Consider the following 17,836-nt stretch of genomic DNA (forward strand, 5'->3'; position numbering starts at 1 on the left):
ACTTAAGACCTGAGTTCTTTTTTCTTATTTTTTTTTTTGCACTGGAGACTCCTTGCGTGACATTATCTCCGCTGTGGCTCTCTCACTAAGCATGTGCGCGACTGTCGCATGCTTAATATTTTAGCTCCAAATTTGTCATTTGGATAAGTGTTACTCGCCGCTGATGGGCCCATGCGGCGCAGATAAGTTTCAACGTTAAATCTAAAAATGACGTCTGTACGCGGCTTCCGACATTCCAAGCTTATCGCGTGAGCAAGAAAATGAGCAAAATATAGCTTTACTTATCACGCTTCAAGGCGTTCTCATTTATTACGCAATGCGTGTGTGTGTGTGTGTGTGTGTGTGTGTGTGTGTGTGTGTGTGTGTGTGTGTGTGTGTGTGTGTGTGTGTGTGTGTGTGTGCGTGTGTGTGTCTAAAGCGCCTCGCCTCGCTGCTGAATTCGTGTTCAGTTGAAATGAGAATGGAAAATTAAGCACGCTCTTACGAATTCGGTTTCAAGGCACTTTTGAGGGGCGATGCGATCCAGTTGGTTACCTCGCCTCGGCAAAAGGCATTCGCCTTAGCCAGCAAAAATTTTGCCTAATTTTTTCAATAAATAATTTTAACGTCATTTGTATTTATTTATGTTTCTCGGTTTCGGCAATACAAACTTCTTGTGAATATAAGTAACGTGGCAAAGAAGCATTCAGCTTTTTGTTACGCTTCTCTGCATTTGCGTTTATATTATGATGCGGCACAATGCTTCACTTCGCAACTATGACCTTTCAGATGCAATAAGAATATAATACTGATTAAGCCTTTATGAAGGCTCTTCCAGGCACTTCTAAGAGGCGATGCGTCATAGTATCTTAACCTGCATTGATTAGGCTACACCAAAAGAAAAAAAAGAAAGAAATGCGAAAAGTGAGCTAGCCTTTTAAATCAAATATCTCCCTTAGCCTTGAGGACTTCAACACTACCCATAAAAAAGTGACAAAACATTTATCGAAATACGCCTCCATGGAATGTTTGGCAGACCCACATTGTTCTTTAAATAGAAAGCCCTTACTGCACAAAAGTCGTCTTCAGCTTGAGGAACGACTAAGAAACGGTACATAAAGATTATGACGGCACACGTAAATCATCGCGCATTGCTACCCTCTTTGTCACGGATTCGCTCAATGGTTCCTGGTCCAGTGATTCCTGTAGGCTCCAATAACGTGCAGAAACAGCCTGACAGCATCTTAGCTTAGTTCCAGCAGCTTTAATTACCTACATTATGCATATTTTGCGTGGCAGCTGACTCGCTCGCCTGGAAAATTTCGCAAATGCCCATAGATTCCACAAAGCTGAGATAAGACCAACGTGCCGTTATCTTCAACTGCGCTGGAGGATTGTGAAAATTCTTTGCGTGCCAAGTCAACGGCTGGAATGCAAAAAAACGAAAGAAACACACCACCCGATTTCATATAAAGCGGTATGAGATCTCACTGCTGTGCCTTCCCCGGAAAAGCAGTTTTGATACACCCAGGTGGCTCGCTAACGAATGACAGTGCAGATACCCATCCTGGGATGAAGTGAGGGCGATGTAACCCTCAGCCAATATCCCTTGAGCTATTTGATGAGGGCGATTTACCGGCTGCTTGAGTCACCCCAAAAAAATGATCTCAAAAGTCGCTAGGACTTTTGAGATCCTGAAGGCGAAGCGACGAAAGTGATAGCAAGCTTGAACGTTGCGCTGCATCCGCCTCAGAAAACAGGCATGAGATGCAGCACCACCATCGGCATTGCAGGCGATGGCATCTCCATGGATCACGACATGAGACCAAAGGAGAGAGAGAGAAAAAAAAGCAAACAAAAAACACCCACGTTAGTCGCAGCGTCGTGAGAAATGATTGGATAAATTTACTTCCACGTCTAACTGTTCGTTCCGCTCAGACACGTGTGCGCCAAGGTGCTGTTTTTCACACAGCTGCTTAACAGGAAAGCCCAATGCGCTCCTTAGGGGACGTCCTACCGCTCATGCCAGCATCAGAAGACAGAACGCTGCCCTGGCTGTGGCAGAGCCGTTTGAACGCGGCGTGACGGCGCGTCCTAGCTGTTCGGCTTGGTCGCTTTTTGTTGAAGCCAAATGCAGCGGCGCCGTCTCTGTAGATATTCTAACTCTCTAGGAGTAGGCAGCGCACGCACGTCAATACCATGACAGCACAACAACGCCAACGACAACGACAACGCGCAAGCGCGCCTCCAGTGTGATTGTAAGTGCAATCGCAATAAAATGCACTATTGTCCTCAAAGTGAACGAAAAGATTCGCTAAATTTAGCGAGCTTATCGCAACGTAACCAACACCGAATGGCGGTCTCGGGAAATTTTTGTTTTCTTCGCCCTGTGGAAACGGCCGAATGAAGCGGAGGATGAGCAAGATGCATTGGTGATGTAGACGATGGTCGACGCCGTAAAAGCTAAGAAAGGACAGGACTAGCCTAGTCATCGCGCATTCGGCCGTAGTCACCGGAAAAGTTCGGACCGCGAAGGGCTAAACGAAAGTACTCAAACTCACTCTCGACAATCGTGAAGTGGACAGTAAAACGACGCCAGTGCACCTCACCTCCTCGTGTAGTACACCTCCTTCCCCTTTCCGCTCCGATTAGCCTTTCGCCCAAAAAAAAATAAAAAATAAAATAAAAGCCAAGCATACCTCTAGCAAGCCGCAGGGAGTGGATGAAAGAACGTGGCTCTACGGCCACGAGGCCTCGCTCATCACTTCTCATCGCTTTTAGTCTATCGAATACGAAAGTCACGAGAAGCTTTGGATAGTTCCGTATGCTCGCTAGCCGTAAACATGGCAGGGAGAGGGCATACACCAAAACAATATCAGAATAACCATGCTGCCACGACGGCGACGAGCTCTGGCCTTTCAATCGCCTGCCGGCAAACTCGACGGGCCATGCGGTTCCTTTCTTATGCCTGTCAACCGCAGGCTTCTTCCTCTCTCACGAACGTTGTCTCTCGTCCTAGCGGCGTTCGGCGAGCGGCTTGACGCTGAAGGGCAGCTGTCTTTTAGTATCGGGAGAAAAAAAAAAAGGAAAGCTCCGAATGGGTTCTATCGGAGTTCCCCTTTGTTCATTCATAGCGAGTGCTTGAGCGGTTAGAAGTCTTCCCTCGGAGCGCCTGTCTCTTTCTCTTCCTAATATTTATTTACTCATTTATTTATTTTATTGGTATTAGCATCCAACGCAAAGCTGGTGCCGTGGCATACGCCATAATAGAGGAAGGTAAGGAGGGGGGATTATTTTACTGCTAGGAGTTCTTTAACCCCGCAAAGCCCAGACGCAAGCCCCATCAAGAAAAATTATGACAACCAAATCGTGTTTATTTCTAGCCACGGAAATTACATTTGCACCAAAAACAAAGAAATTTTGTTTGAATGAATGGTCGCTGAATATTGCAGTTTTCAAATGCGTGATTGCTTTTCTGTGCTTGTGGGTGAGAGTGAGTGAGTGAGTGAGTGAGTGAGTGAGTGAGTGAGTGAGTGAGTGAGTGAGTGAGTGAGTGAGTGAGTGAGTGAGTGAGTGAGTGAGTGAGTGAGTGAGTGAGTGAGTGAGTGAGTGAGTGAGTGAGTGAGTGAGTGAGTGAGATGCTAACTCCAAGGAAGTGCACGAGCTCTGACACTTGTGCCTAAACAGAGTTTTCCAAATCTGTCAACAAATACAGATAAGCTCAAGACAGGTTGTCACACTTCAGCGTCACAGTACTGTGAATTCGGGGACGCAGTCGGGTGGGTACATTGAAAAACTTGGCCGACAAAATGCCTCGCTCACCATCTTTACCTGGCACCCCACCACCGTTGCTTTCTTCTGACCACCGAGTTCTTCTCCAAGCCCAGAAGTCCATTATCCTGACGATAGCTTTAGGGACTTGTTGGTACGGCATATCTTATTTTGTCGTAGCCCAAGCTCAACAAGGACAACAGAAAGGCACATCTGACACACACAGTGCCTTGTGTGTCAGATGTGCTTTCTGTTGTCCTTGTTGAGCTTGCGCTACAATAAAATAAGATAGTCCATTATCCGACGAGACATACCTGCACTTATACCCCCGTGTACCTGCTTCCTTCCCCTCAACCTTTCCCGGACGGATGAAGTTTTTTTTTTGAAGGCTTCGCGCTTGGGTTGGCCTGACACCGGCTGTCACCTGGTGACATAGAGGTACAAACCCAGGAACGTCTCCTAAGTGCCCGGCTTCTGCGTTAATGGTGGAAACTTATTCCCTTCCGTAGCTGTGCCCTGACACTGGGGATACTAGGCACATGATGTTCAGGGAGGCCAAACTGAAGCCTAATGTTCCAGAGCACTATAGCCGATGGATAGCGCACAATAAATGCGCGAACTCATTGTTGCAGTACCTGCATTACACAGGGCTTTGTGCGTTTATTTGATGCCTTTTTATTTATTTTGTACTGCGTACCTGCTGCGGCAAAACGCCAGTATATACATATATATATATATTTATATATACATATATATATATATATATATATATATATATATATATATATATATATATATATATATATATATATATAATAGGGTGCCCAAGCTAACGTTAGCCAAGCTCGTCAATCATAAAAAGAAGAGATTTAAAGAAATCGGTGCACGATACAATTTTTAACCTACTCTGTTCGGTCTTCATAGCTCTGACAACTACATGGCGTAGGTTTTAAAATTGTATCTTGTACCTTCCTTTTTTATTTTTATTTTCCGTTGAACAGCTTGCCTAACGTTCGCCAGGACACACGGTAATAGTTTCTGCTAGAGGAACGTCAACATCATTTTCTTTTCGCCTTTCGCTCGTGTGTGTGCATCTGTGCACGCGCCTACGTGTGCAAACAAGTGGAAGATTTTCGAGTGCTCCTCCGGGCGCAATGTCAACACTTTCGGGCGACATGCGTCAAGGCCCACTTCGTAACACAAACACCCCTCGCGCACACAAGGAGCGGTTCCTTTAAAGCCTCAACTCTTCCTTAGCCTTCTTTCGTCCCTTCATCTTCTCCTAATTGATCGAACGAATTCTTTAAGACGCCACTTTTCGGGGGACGACACTCTCCCTAACAACACTCGAAGCGCCGTCGTAAAAGGCCTTTATACTAGAAAGCACTGTCAGTGCCACTAATCGTCACGACGCTAGTTCGCGGGATAAAAGAGACGTCGTTCGAAGAAGGGTACGACGCGCGAAAAAATTGACGGCACCCCTAATGACAGCCACGCTCGTTGCCCACTATGCGGCCTCGGTCTTCCGCCATTGTCTCCTTCAAGGCGCCGGGAAATGCGTAGGTTTTTTCCTGCATCCGATAGAGGGACGACAGCTTCGTTCAATGCGCACGGGCAAAAGAGCTTGCCGTTCTCCTCACGCAACGACCAGCCCCGATTTTCACGCGATGTACTCCCCCTGCGGCAGTTCCAGCCTGCTTCGTAGCCCGCCGTCGAATGACGGCCACGGACAAGAAACTGCCGCCTACGCTTGCGGCGGTCAGTTAGCCCTCGCGTTAGGCTTAACAACCGAATCACGCCTTCTTTGAGTTCGCATACGGTCGTTATCTTCCCTCTACAACCCCCCCCCCCCCCCACCCCCCCATCGTACAAAAATAATTTTGAGGTTTCTTCATTTCCGGCTCTACTGATGCGTCGAAGTTTGAGGATGAACTACGAGAGCGGTGACAAACTGTCACCCATAACTAATGGCGGAAATGAACTGGTTAGGCCCGGCTCTCAAAGCACACTTTATTCGCTTCCATATCTGGATAGCTTTCAGTAATAAGGAAAAGGTATGCGTTTTTCATACAGAATAAATGCGCGTACGTTGTGACCACGAGAAAGTGCCGTCGCCTTCACTTATGGCGCAAATGAGCCTTCTTTAGGACCTAACTCTCCAACTACACCTCATTTGATTCGAAAGCTTGGTTGTGTTCCAGAAAAGCTTTGTGTTTTTTCTTTCTGTGTGTGTGTGTGTGTGTGTGTGTGTGCGTGCGTGATTATTTGTGTCTTTTCTTCATCAGTGCGCCGAACTACGCGAGAGCAGCACTTCGCCATCCGCAGCTTACGTAGCGGCAGCTTGAGGAAACTCAATTAGAGACAGCGCGACCGGGAGCTCTTCAATGACACCAGTTTACGATGTCCGCTTCAAACTCCTCAGTATGCTCAGACATCTCGCACTGCGGAGTTTCTTGACTGACCCGCGTCACCAGAATGCGACAGCCGGCAATGCCTGACGACAAATAGTGGCGCCTGGATGAGCACTTTCCGACGCATCTCCACAAGAGGGGCAAGGGTCAAAGGGAAAGGTCACGTCGAAGGCTGGTCGACGGATCGATGCCTTATAGACAGGTTGCAGCGAGCGTCAGTTTAGCGACCACATCAATCCTACAGACATCCACGATGGCCACTTTCACCGTGCCCAGGTTTTTGAAACATGGGGCCCGTGGGGAGTTTCGCAACTAGTATGATAGAAGAGGTCGGTTGGTTGGTGATGTAAAAAAATTTGTACTGCTGCAGCCAAGCTTGACTGAAGTGCGCCGAGAGCTCCGAGAAATATACCATGTCACCGAAGCGCGTGGTACAGTCCTTTTGAATGTGGTTTTGTCTAGAAAAGGCTTCCCGTTTTGGGTCATTCTTTTGTAAATATATGTTTGTGCAGTATCAACAGGAGTTAAGGGGATGCTGAAACACCAGTTAGACCTAGAATAGAACTGATACCTTATTTGAGTCCCCGTCTAAATGTGCTTCGAGAAGTACACGTGTGTTTCATTTTCTGCACAGTCTGCACATTGTAACAAAATTAGGACGCGCTAATTTTGCTTAAACGACTGTGATGCATACAGTGTCGAGAATGTGGCCCGTAACAAAACGCCGAAATGTAAGTGCTAAAGTGGAAGGAATGAGAAAATAATGGATCACTCGAGTCTGCAAGAAGTAGCCTTCTCGAGAGGTATAGTTCTTGTAGCTTTGCTTTGTTTTTGATTGCTCTTTTTTTCTGCTCTCAGAATTATAGCCGCCAAACATCATTCTGGTAATGTTTGTATTTATCAAAATTTAGTCGATCGCGTAACGGTAGCAGGGACAGTTTAGTTGAAATATTACCGTTATTATCCCCGTTACTTGTTATTACCGTTACTTGTTACCGTTATTGCCGTTATTACATACCGTTAACTGTAGTTCTGTATGCCAGACAGAACGACAAGTAACGGTATCTTTAGTAATAAAAACGTTCATCTACTTTGCCTAAGTTTGGCAGAATCAAAAAATATTTCTATTAGGCATGGCATGGCGTGGCAAGAACTTTATTTTAGTCCAGAGAAACTAGGGTCCGAGGGCACAAGCCCCCAGGCTAAGTCGGTGGCTCCGCCCACGTAGGCACCGGTAGGCCAAAGGCTTTCCCGATGTCGTGAGCTCTCCGGACGGCCAGGAGTTGATCTTGGAGGACTTCGCTGGATATGCGCCGACTCCAGTCCTCCTCACTGTTGAGATCCGAAGCCCTTTGGTTGGGGCACAGCCAGAACATATGATCAAATAGACACGGAGTGTGTCCACAACTTTTACATTCCGCGGGAAAATCCCGGTCAATATTGTTGAGCACGAAAGGTGTGGGATAAGATTTAGTTTGAATCACTCCTTAATGTGACTGCCTGAGCTCGGTTGAGCTTCTGATGGGGGGAAGGAAAAAACCTCCTGCCGTCCCCATAGTGTGAGGTGATCTCGTGAAAAGTAGTAAGTGTGTCTTTGTAGGAGCCGCAGTCATCCTGGAGCAGTTCCTGATCTGATGCGCGGCATGTGAGATCTCGCACAGCAGAGTGAGCTTGCTCGTTAGGATTGCAGCCACTGGAGCTGACCGAGTGGCCCTGATGAGCCGGAAACCAGACTAGGTGTGAGCTATCCAGTTGGTCGTAATTATGAGTATTAATACTGTGTATAAGTAACTTGTGTGCTTCCACTGAGACAAAGCCGGCTGAGTAATTCCTAATAGCTGTACGGGAATCGGAGAAAATCGTGGAGCCTCTCCTCATTGTAATTGCAAGTGCTATGCTTGCTTCTTCGGCGGCATGAATGGAGGCAAAGCTCATTTTTTAGCTTGCTTTATTGTGCCTTATTTAGGTTTAATAATTGACCACAATCACTAATTTTCTCAGAAACAGCTCAAACTCAGAGAAGCAAGAAAAAAAAGATATTCACGCACCAGGTGCCTACTCGCACCTAAACATTCGCTAGGCAAAAAGCAAGAAATAGTTACAAAATATGGAAAAAGAAACATGTTAAAATGAAGCAGGCAAGCAATTCCTTTTCAGCCAGCGCAGTCGGAAACCTTCCACAACCTGGTGAGCAAAGTGTAAAAACAAAGCAAGCGCATCTAGAACTATTGCATTTTGTTTTCATAGCCACAGAGACAGATCAATGAGCGATGCATTCATTAGGTGTCCCTTTTGATGCGATGAATTTCGATCACTGCACGCGCCGAGAAGCACACCTACCCATTACGCTGCCACTGAATTTATACCGAGCTCGTCTCGCCAACCTCGAAAGCAGACTACGTGTCTGTCCGTGAATAATCAAATGTCATCGCGTTCTCCTCGGCCGCTGGCGTTCCACGTTCCTCGGCTCGCAAGACGGATCAAGCTCTCGGCAAGGGGGCAAATGTTCAGCATACTCTGGTGTGCTCGCTTACGCAACGAATGCGGGGTCATCGCTCGATTGAGCAGGTTTCGCCGTTTGACATTTCTCGGCAACATAACACCTCCCCCCCCCTGCACGCGCGGCAGAGAAAAGGTATGCATTCTGCCGTTCGCGTGTATCTTTTTATTTTTTTGTACGCCAAGCAGCAGGACGACTGGCGTGGAAAAGAACAGAGGTATACAGGTAGGATGTGCTTGGAGGACCCTCAGCCGAAGATTCAGTGACGAATTTCGCTTCACCGCGTGAAATTGGCTGTCGTCGTAGCCGGATCCTTCATCCGGGGCGAACAAACCGTTGTCGCGCGCTCCGTGGATCACCGTATTCGAAGTGTCATTGTCGTCGGAAACCTTTGTTGCGTGTATCCGTATATGAATACACATATAGACGCATGTTTCGTAACTGTGCATCTATCTCTGGAGTTCGCTGAACTTCGCCGATAAGTATCGTGCCGGTTTATTCGGTTTTTTTTTTTGGGGGGGGGGGGGGTGGGGGGGGGTGCTATCCTTGTATGCGGGGTTAGGCCAGCTGGTATTGCATTACTGAAGCTCCAGTGCGCAAGCGACGCGTGCGTCTAAGGCGCGAGGAAAACACGTTTCGCTATAGACCACATTTCGGCTCTTCTTGTTCCTTTAAACTTTCTGCGGAAGACAGGGCTCCACGATCACGCGCAGCAACAACTTCTACTGTATATGCAATACCGTATATGAGAACAGAAATATCTAAGGGGCATTGAAAGAGACAGAATGGACACAAATATGCCTGAGAGACAGTGGGGCTTTCAACCTCCCGCTCAGTAGAAGCGAATCAGTAGAAGCGAATCAAAAGACGCATCAGTTATTGCCGCTGAATGCAGCGGAGAAACAACTGCATTGTCCTGAAATAAACGACTGTCAATTCTGTCTGTGCCATTGTGTTTGCAACGTATTTCTCCTTGGAACATAATGAACGTTAAAGGTACTATAAAGATAATTTAATAATTCATCTTCATCATCATCAGCCTGGTTACGCCCACTGCGGGGCAAAGGTCTCTCCCATACTTCTCCAACTACCCCGGTCATGTACTAATTGTGGCCATGTCGTCCCTGCAAACTTCCTAATCTCATCCGCCCACCTAACTTTCTGCCGCGCCCTGCTATACTTTCCTTCCCTTGGAATCCAGTCCGTAACGCTTAAAGACCATCGGTTATCTTCCCTCCTCATTACGTGTCCTGCCCATGCCCATTTCTTTTTCTTGATTTCAACTAAAATATCATTACCTCGCGTTTGTTCCCTCACCCAATCTGCTCTTTTCTTATCCCTTAACGTTACACCCATCATTCTGCATTCCATAGCTCGTTGCGTCGTCCTCAATTTAAGTAGAACCCTTTTCATAAGCCTCCAGGTTTCTCCCCCTACGTGAGTACCGGTAAGACACAGCTGTTATATACTTTTCTCTTGGGGGATAATGGCAACCTGCTGTTCATGATCTCAGAATGCCTGCCAAACGCACCCCAGCCAATTCTTACTCTTCTGATTATTTCAGTCTCGTGATCCGGATCCGCGGTCACTACCTGCCCTAAGTAGATGTATTCATTTACCACTTCCAGTGCCTCGCTACCCATCGTAAACTGCTGTTCTCTACCGAGACTGTTAAACATTACTTTAGTTTGCTGCAGATTAATTTTCAGACCCACCCTTCTGCTTTGCCTCTCCAGGTCAGTGAGCATGCATTCCAGTTGGTCCCCTAAGTTACTAAGCAAGGCAATATCATCAGCGAATCGCAAGTTACTAAGTATTCTCCATTAACCCTTATCCGCAATTCTTCCCAATCCAGGTCTCTGAATACCACCTGTAAACACGCTGTGAATAGCATTGGAGAGATCGTATCTCCCTGCCTGACTCCTTTCTTTATTGGGATATTGTTGTTCTCTTTATGGAGGACTACGGTGGCTGTGGAGCCGCTATAGATATCTTTCAGTATTTTTACGTACGGCTTGTCTACACCCTTATTGCGTAATGCGTCCATGACTGCTGAGGTTTCGACTGAATCAAACGCTTTCTCGTAATCAATGAAAGCGATATATAACGGTTGGTTATATTCCGCACATTTCTCTATCACCTGATTGATAGGGTGAATATGGTCTATTGTTGAGTAGCCTTTACGGAATCCTGCCTGGTTCTTTGGTTGACAGAAGTCTAAGGTGTTCCTGGTTCTATTTGCGATTACCTTAGTAAATACTTTGTAGGCAACAGACAGTAAGCTGATCGGTCTATAATTTTTCAAGTCTTTGGCGTCCGCTTTCTTATGGATTAGGGTTATGTTAGCGTTCTTCCGAGATTCCGTTACACTCGAAGTCATGAGGCATTGCGTATGCAGGGTGGCCAGTTGTTCTAGAACAATCTGCCCGCCGTCCTTCAACAAATCTGCTGTTACCTGATCCTCCCCAGCTGCCTTCCCCCTTTGCATAGCTCCCAATGCTGTCTTTACTTCTTCAGGCGTTACTTGTGGGATTTCAAATTCGTTTAGACTATTCTCTCTTCCATTATCGTCGTGGGTGCCACTGGTACTGTATAAATCTCTATAGAACGCCTAAGCCACTTGAACTATCTCATCCATATTAGTAATGATATTGCCGGATTTGTTTATTAACGCATACATCTGATTCTTGCCAATTCTTAGTTTCTTCTTCACTGCTTTTAGGCTTCCTCCGTTCCTGAAAGCATGTTCAATTCTATCCATATTATACTTCCTCATGTCAGCTGTCTTATGCTTGTTGATTAACTTGGAAAGTTCTGCCAGTTATATCCTAGCTGTAGGGCTAGAGGCTTTCATACATTGGCGTTTCTTGATGCGATCTTTCGCCTCCTGCGGTAGCTTACTGGTATCCTGGCTAACGGAGTTACCACCGATTTCTATTGCACACTCCTTAATGATGCCCGTAAGATTAGCGTTCATTTTTTCAACACTAAGGTCCTCTTCCTGAGTTAAAGCCGAATACCTGTTCTGTAGCTTGATCCGGAATTCCTCTGTTTTCCCTCTTACCGCTAACTCATTGATCGGCTTCTTATGTACCAGTTTCTTCCATTCCCTCCTCAAGTCTAGGCTAATTCAAGTTCTTACCATCCTATGGTCACGGCAGCGTACCTTGCCGAGCACGTCCACATCTTGTATGATGCCAGGGTTAGCGCAGAGTATAAAGTCTATCATTTCTAGCCTCGTCATTCGGGCTCCTCCACGTCCACTTTCGGCTATCCCGCTTGCGGAAGAAGGTATTCATTATCCGCATATTATTCTGTTCTGCAAAGTGTACTAATAACTCTCCCCTGCTATTCCTAGTGCCTACGCCATATTTCCCCACTGACTTATCTCCAGCCTGCTTCTTGCCTACCTTGGCATTGAAGCCGCCCATCAGTATAGTGTATGTTGTTTTGACTTTACCCATCGCCGATTCCACATCTTCATAGAAGCTTTCGACTTCCTGGTCATCATGACTGGATGTAGGGGCGTAGACCTGTATGACCTTCAATTTGTACCTATTATTAAGTTTCACAACAAGACCTGCCACCCTCTCGTTAACGCTATAGAATTCCTGTATGGTACCAGCTATATTCTTATTAATCAGGAATCTGACTCCTAGTTCTCGTCTCTCCGCTAAGCCTCGGTAACATAGCTCGTGCCCGCTTTTTAGCACTGTACATGCTTCTTTTAGCCTGCTAACTTCACTGAGCCCTATTATATCCCATTTACTGCCCTCTAATTCCTCCGATTGCACTGCTAGACTCTCACTAGATAACGTTCTAGTGTTAAACGTTGCCAGGTTGAGATTCCAATGGCGGCCTGTCCGGATCCAGGGATTCTTAGCGCCCTCTGCTGCGTCACAGGTCTGACCGCCGCCGTGGTCAGTCTAATTTAATAATTAGCCATTTTCTGTTAGTGAAATACACTTACGCGGCAATAATACTGCGACTGAGAGACTACCATGACAGAAGGCTTCTTAAGCTAGAAAAGATGCAAGAACTAAAGGCCGGTCGCGCGACACCTCTCTGGGGTTGCCGAACAAGTTTACCGTAACGTCACATAATTTGTTAGCCTCTGCTCCGGCCTTTTGGACGGTTTGTTGGCAAAACAGGCTACAATGCATTTTAGAATAATCAAGAGCTGAAGCTTGCAAGTTTCGAAAAAAGATTTCACCCTGTCAAAATGGTCCAATTATAGGAAACCAATTTGAAATCGGTGATGTCACACTAACGATCACGCAGTAAGGCTGTCGCGCGAAATTCAAGACAAATTTGGCCTGGGCTTTAGCCGCTACCAATGAACTCTTTCGACGATTGCAAACAAAGCTTTAGAATAATATTTAGTCAGTCTAAACTGATCCTGGATTGCTCTTTAGTGTCCTTTTAACACAACGCAATTAGAGGCCTGCGTTGTGGTGTATACCACGTGACGTATGCCACGAGCGCAAAGGTTTGGGGGAGGGGGGCATATTTTCCATGCATACGTAGGCCCAGTTGTTTGTGCCTGCGCGCCTCGTTATAGCACTAGGTATCTGAGAGACTGTGTAACTTGCGCATTTTGTCAGCACTCCCAACAAAAAAAAAAAAGCAGAAGAAAGCCAGCAATACGTCGACACACGCGTCGCAGTTGATGATGCTTTTACTGAGGTATGGCTAAAAGGTCTATTAAGTGGAATATAATTTTTTCCTGCAATTTGTAGTTATTCCTCTCCTATGGTCTAGTGACTCCTTTACTGTGGCGTCTTGTCGTTCTTGTACAACTTTGCAGATCCAGTTTAGGTAGCGTATAGGTAATATAACTTCTTTCTTTGTGCTTTTGGTTTTGTCTTTCTCTCCTTTCTTTCTTTTTGCCAGTGTATGCATATTTTTTTCTATGTAATTTGTAAGTAGAGCTATCATTTAAATTGTGATTCCTTGTAAACATGATGATGCATTGTTTTGGACCATGTTTTTCGTACTGTAGCTTATGGTGTGTAACTATAAAAATGTACAACGACTCTCCGACATCCCTTTGTATCCTGAACTGACACTGTACGGGGTGACGAGGACAGCCAATTGGTGGATAACACTAATTTTTTTCTTTTTTGTTCTCTCGTCAACCTCAGTTTGTTCCCTGAAACAAAAGTAAAGGAGGACTGAACGCGAACGTTTTTACGACGCCATGGTTAAGTGCGAATTCCTAGTGACACACTGCCACCCTGAAAAGCTTTATGGCCATAACCTACACCATCCGTTACTACCGGACTCTTCACCTGTAGTGGTTGCGTACTCGCGACAGGCAATAGCCGTAAAATACAGCGCCGTCCATCAAGTGGACGGCGCTGAAAATAACCCTTAATCATCTCCCGAAGCGCGCTCAGCCATACCTCGCAATTTGTCAAATTCAAGCTCCTCTATTGCTTTTTTTACCATGCGGAGTCGCGTAATGGCTCGACCTTTCTTTTACTCAACTGAGATTTGGCGCACGGAGAGTACAAGTACGGGTGAAGGTTAAAACTATTGCAGGGGCGAGAGCGTGAAACTTGATTTACGACATTCCCCGGGCGAGGAAAATTAAGCTGTACGTGCGTGGGAAACCAAGCAACCGTGTGCGGACTCGAGTGTGCTGATATAGACAACATCGATAATTCCTCACAAAGAAGGAGGTTCTCCAACAATAAATCCTAGTCGTGTTCCTCGGGTCATGTGCCTAGAATGTTGCTCCGCGTGGTACATAGACGACACGTGAAATGACACATGTGTACAAAGAGCACACGCATACGACCAAAACAGTGCTAGCTACCCGGAGTACTTGGTCGAGACAATTCTCCCAGTACAAGACTAACCGGTGTATTCCGTTGCACCCCTCGGGTTTAAAGCGCCACCTTTAATCCAGGAGCGCGGCACGCTGTCTACAGAGTACCGCTCCCCAGTAGGAAATTGCGGTTTCTATACCCGGCAGCATTTTTGTGTAAGCAGAATGAACAAACGTGCAAAAAAAATGATGTAAGAATGCCTTCAGTCCATGTGTGGACACACTAGAATTTATTCTCTTGCCCAAGTACAAGGTGCCGCTTCAGAGACCCTCCATGTAAATTAAGAGTAGATGGAAGAGTAATAATTGAAACCGCAAATCACCCGTCTTAAGTATGCACTGACGTAATCCTGTGAATACACTGCGCATGGTGCCGGTGAGAGATGTTCACTCCGTTCCATACATCGCGTGCAACGATATGGAGGCTAGTAAGACTTCTAGCTGCGCTCGCATCAAAAGAATAATTCGGTGCTCTTTACCAGCAAGTACGCGTTGATGTTCTTTATTTTGGGACAGTAGTAAACAAAAAGAAAGCTTGCATCCTTAAAAATGAACACACGGTGTTATACGGCTGCTAATAGGTTCTTTCAGATACTTCTATTATTATTATTAATTAACGCGAAAGCGTTAAGGAGATCGTGTAGTAGAAAATCCGGTGTCGGACGCCGTTTGGGCAAAAAGATTTTCGAACCACTTATAGCCAGGCCCTCCATGTTACGTAAGGAACTTACTTAACTAATTGTATTGTTCAGGCTAAAATACGTAAAAAGTCCTAAAGTGCGACTTAGACACAACCTACAGACATGATAGCTCACGGATTGTAATCTGGGTATAGGAGAAAACATGACCCTGCTACGCGAAACCTCAAACAAGCAACTTTTTCCAGCGTTTCTACAATACATGGACCGCCGACGGCGTCCGCCATTTGCGCGCGCCGGCGCGTGAATATCTCGCAGTCCACGTAGCAGCGCGCCCGCTTCCTTGAAACACTTCCAGATGGCGCTCACCTCCGCCGCATCGCGGCCCACGCGTGAGGTCGCGTTTCTACCAGAAAGCCCGCCTTCGTGCACAACGTTCGCCGCCAGCGTTTCCGGTAAACATTACGGTTACATACGCTGCAGTTGCCGGGAAGCGTGAGAAGCAGTGAGGTACCTTTGCATCCTATCGCGTTTCACTCTTAAGAGGAAGCTTTAGCTCGGGCCCAACTCCGACGCGGCCTATACAAATACATGTAAAAACGCAAAAACGTTTTTCTGAGATAACCAATGGACCGATTTTAATGAAATTTGTTGCATTTGAGAGAGAACGTTAAATTCTAGTGACTGCTGGAAGCGGAATATTGATTTAGGGCTTACATTTTGTTAAAAGGATTTTCAAAAATGCAGACGTTTGAAAAAAAAAATAGAAGCGCGAAGTTTACAAGCTAATAGCTCTGCATCAAGAACAGATATCGCGATTCTGTAAACGGCATCCATTAGATCATTCAAAGCGGACAAATTTGATATGTCAGTTTACATCTTACGTGAATTTGTTACGTCGTTTACGAAGGTTCTGCAAACGTTGTAATTACACATTACTCCATTTTTTGAGGTTCATGTGTAACATATCAATTTTGTCCGCTTTAGATGTGCTATCAGGCACAATTCACAGAATTGCGATATCACATTTTCTTGCTGAGTTACGGAGTTGTAAACTTGATAGTTTTGTATTCTGAAAATTTTCAATTTTTCCCAAATTTTTATAAATACTTGACGACCTAAATCGAAAATTCGAAACCAACAGTCGCTAGATTTTAAGCTTTTCTTTTAAATGCAACAAACCTTGTCAAATTTGGTGCAGTGGTTGCCGAGAAAAACGAATTCTCCTTTTACATGTATTTAGATAGAAGCACCCGAGCTAAAGCTTCCTCTTAAAGACTAAGCTTAAGCGTCCTTAAAATTTTTATTGCTTTTCGCGGTAACGGATACTCGCGCAACTCGCGTGAGCATGCGGTGTTGGCGAACAGCGAAGCGTGCGCTTTCCGATAGCTGTGCCTGCTTCACAGGGTCGCACGTAACGTTAAAGATCTCGCACGACGCTCGAAAGACGCCGCGCGAAGTTCGCGTCAGTAAACTTTCCTACTAGCCATAAAAAGGTGCAGAAAAAGAAAGAAGGCATTCGAACAAGGTTTCGAAGTCACAACCGTTTTGATTGACAGCTGGATGCCCCAAAACACTTCGCCGTGAAGTGCGCGGAGTGGTACGTTTCAAAGACCGAACGCCTTGCGTAGCTTCCACCATGTTACATGCGCTAAATACGAAACAAAATATAAGTGCATGAACATCGCGACACGTAACGGCGCAGTTCAACACGTTGATCGAAAAACTAAACTACCAAGCCCAGCTTGGAAACCTCTGTGGCTATGGGTCAACGGTCGGCACGCCGAGCTCGAGTCTTTCCGGTTCTATTCACTCATAGAGTTAGTGAGCAACTTTTCTGTTCCAGGGTGGGGCGTGGATATTAGAAAGTTCTGTATACTACTGCTCTGATCTCTTCTTTTTTTCTCTCTCTTTCTCTTTTTACCCCGTGCAGGTGTTAAGCACAGCTGCAGGCGCCCAACCGCTGCAATCTACCACTGAGCTCTCCATTAATCTTCACCCAACCCAGTTCGAACAGGCGGCTCGTGAAAAATCACTGCCGCATACACGTGTTCGGAGCAAAAAAGAACTCCGCGGTTCTTCTTGGACCGAGATAAATCACGTCGCTTTAATGCTCGCGCGCGATCCTCCTGATCTCTTGCTTTACCCACCGTGTGGGCGCAGCGGCTACGGCATTGCGCTGCTAAGCGTGAGGTCGCGGGTTCGATCCCAACCGCCTTTCTACGCTGGTGGGAGGAAACAAAAACGCTCGTCTACTGTAGATTGGGTGTACGTTAAACACACCTACCAACTCTTCTCATTTTTGTTTCGTAATGTGTACGAATGTGGGCTGCTTCAATGACTTTTACAAATGTTACATCAAAGTTTCGCGAAAAATTATATTTGGTTCTCTAAAAAGTTTCACACCTCTCTAAAGACGCGGGCCTGCGCAATATTACAAGAAATATACGCAGAAACGATATTGTCATGGTTCCAGCGCCGTCTGTTATAGCAGGGCAAAGACGCAAGACGCCATTTCCAGAGGGGCGCCTCCGTCGAGAAAGTTTATTCAGACAAGTTCCTGAAGCAGGCGATGTCAGCAGTAGCAGTATAGTTTCTTATAAAAACACTGATCATGAAAGAAGGCTGTCAATCTTTGCTTTCCCAAAATTGCTGTTTGTTGCGTATAATGTAGCTCATCTTTAATAAAGTGCGTATGCTTCCT

General features: G+C 45.9%; 1 protein-coding gene and 1 long non-coding RNA gene across 4 annotated transcripts in view; one reads left to right on the top strand and one right to left on the bottom strand.

Moving 5' to 3' along the window:
• mfr (ferlin family C2 domain-containing myoferlin misfire) overlaps positions 1–17,836 on the bottom strand; it is a 375,605-nt gene that overhangs the window by 289,776 nt on the left and 67,993 nt on the right. The gene's annotated exons all lie outside the window — the stretch shown is intronic.
• The window catches only part of LOC129383816 (uncharacterized), a 139,147-nt gene that overhangs the window by 47,291 nt on the left and 74,020 nt on the right, over positions 1–17,836 (top strand). For 2 of the 3 annotated variants that reach the window (XR_011890285.1, XR_011890287.1), the window contains one exon: positions 17,066–17,222. The exons of the other annotated variant lie outside the window; for it this stretch is intronic. This is a non-coding gene — a long non-coding RNA (uncharacterized lncRNA). Of the gene's footprint in view, positions 1–17,065; positions 17,223–17,836 lie in introns of those variants that run through there. 3 annotated transcript variants of the gene reach the window in all.

The sequence above is a fragment of the Dermacentor andersoni genome, chromosome 9, assembly GCF_023375885.2.
Source record: "Dermacentor andersoni chromosome 9, qqDerAnde1_hic_scaffold, whole genome shotgun sequence".
In the NCBI taxonomy this organism is placed as follows: Eukaryota; Metazoa; Arthropoda; class Arachnida; order Ixodida; family Ixodidae; genus Dermacentor; species Dermacentor andersoni.